Here is a 2,149-nt window from a genome sequence, read left to right as displayed (position 1 = left end):
CTTTTCTGCAAAATCCACCAACTGCACAATTCTTGTTAATGTAAAATAAGTGTTATTTCCAAASAGCAGAAKAAATCTTATGTTTTTTGATCAATAATAATGTTTGTTGCTAATCTGTTGCTAAGAGATGATCGCGTTTTCTGGTAACCAAGTGCCACAAAGTAAATTAATTTTTAATTTTWATTTGTCCAAATCAGAAAGCAGTGCACAAACATTATCACAAACATTGCTAATGTAACTACTGCTCACATTAACCTTTTTCCTAAAACTATTTAGTTTATTTATTAACCATGTTTAGCACACTGTATGGAGGAAGTCATTGTAAGACAACATGCTAGTTATGCTATGCTACTGGCTGCATTTAGGCTAATATCGCCATTTTGGCTTGTACACTGATTTTAACATACTGACTGGAGTAAATCCATGTTTCTCTACATGCTTGTGACTCTCCACATGCTATTTAGTACATTGTATCTTACTTTAGCATTGAGGCTAATTTTTAGCATCAGAGTGTTGGGTTCCAACCAACGAGCTTTAAAATGTTCCTTTCTGTGAGAACCCTGTGTATCATCTGATGATGTTCATCAGGTTCAGATCTGATGTCCCTTCAATACATTTCCTGTTCCCAAGTTCTCTGACGGGCCCAGATAACGAGTCAGATTTCTAAGTTTTAAAATGTTATCAGAAAGGTAGAAAGTTTGCAGATTATTTTCCTTACACTTTACAGTTATGCAGCAGTTTTTGTGTTGATCTGTAGTAATCATCTTTGTTGTAAAATATCTTGAAATTTGTGGCTGCAGCATTGCAAATGCTAGAAATAGTTATGGGATGTGAGCMCTTCTGCACATCATGGTGCTTGTTAGAGAGCCCTAAATATTGTATGTTCATGTTATTTCCCTGAGTTACTCAACATATACTGTTACAGAAACTCATAGTGTTGGGGTCACATTGTTTGGGAAACATTTGATAGTTGTGCACATAAGAAAAAAGCAATGTAGTTTACTGCAAGGTGAAAAACTAGTTAAAATCAAACCTACTTGAAGATACTCAGACAAAGTGTATATATATTTATAAAAAATCCCTTCTCACCCTCCCGCAGCTGGACTCCTTCGTCCTCTGAGCTCGGGTCCTCTACCAGAAGCCTGGGAGCCGCAGTACCTTGGCTGTGCCTAGAACTGCACATTTCTGGACTGAGATGTCTGCTGCTGTTCCTGGGATCCCGTTTCAGCCACTGCTCCAGTTTGGAGGTGACGCCCCGAGGGCCCCTGCGCTCCTCGGCCCTGTAGACGCAGAGTGGATCCTAGCAACCTGCGGCCTCTTTGCCGGGAGTACTGGACGCCAGCTGATGGTGTTGACCCGCCGATTTCTGCCAGGATCGGTTTGGTAAATGCCAGGTCGCTGACAAATAAAACTTTGGTCATTAGGGATTTCTTTTCCTCTCATTGATTGGGTGTTTTATTTATCACAGAATCGTGGACAAGTGGTTTGGTGACTCCAGCATTTTTAAAGAACTTGAAMCGCGGAACTGCGGCTATTTTAATGCTCCAAGGATGTCGGGGTCTGGTGGAGGTTGGTGACTGTTTTTAAAAGTTGTTTTACTTGTAAGCAGTAAAACAACTACTATGGGATTAGCTGTGAGATTAGCCTATCTGAAGTCGGCAGCTCTCACACTGTGCGGCGGTCTATCGGCCACCAAAGTACAACAAAAACTTTATAAATGACTTTTCTKATTTCCTGGCTGATATCATGCCAAGGTATGACGAGTTCTCATTGTTGGGGATTTTAATATTAATGTCTGTTGTCCTTCTTCACCTATGGCTCAGTCATTTCTTAATGCTATCGATTCTTTTACTTCTGTGCAGTCTGTGACTGGTGCTACCCATGAGCATGGTCACAGTCTTGATCTGGTTTTATCTGATGGTCTACCAGTTTGTAATTTAGTGATTGGTGACTCATTATTTTCAGACCATATGCCTGTTTGAGATAACGCTGTCCTGTGCTAAAGCTAAAGCTAAAACACGCTGCAGCTCGGTTCTGTCATGTTCTTAACCATTCTACTGCTGGTCAGTTTTCTTCTGTTTTTAATCAATTTATTGGTGTATAAAGTGCTTCATAAATAAAGTTGGTATGGGATGGTATGGTACTGTGG

This window comes from Poecilia reticulata, linkage group LG20 (genome assembly GCF_000633615.1).
Source record: "Poecilia reticulata strain Guanapo linkage group LG20, Guppy_female_1.0+MT, whole genome shotgun sequence".
Lineage (NCBI taxonomy): Eukaryota > Metazoa > Chordata > Actinopteri > Cyprinodontiformes > Poeciliidae > Poecilia > Poecilia reticulata.
The sequence above is the reverse complement of the archived record's forward strand: the minus strand, read 5'-3'. Positions refer to the sequence as shown.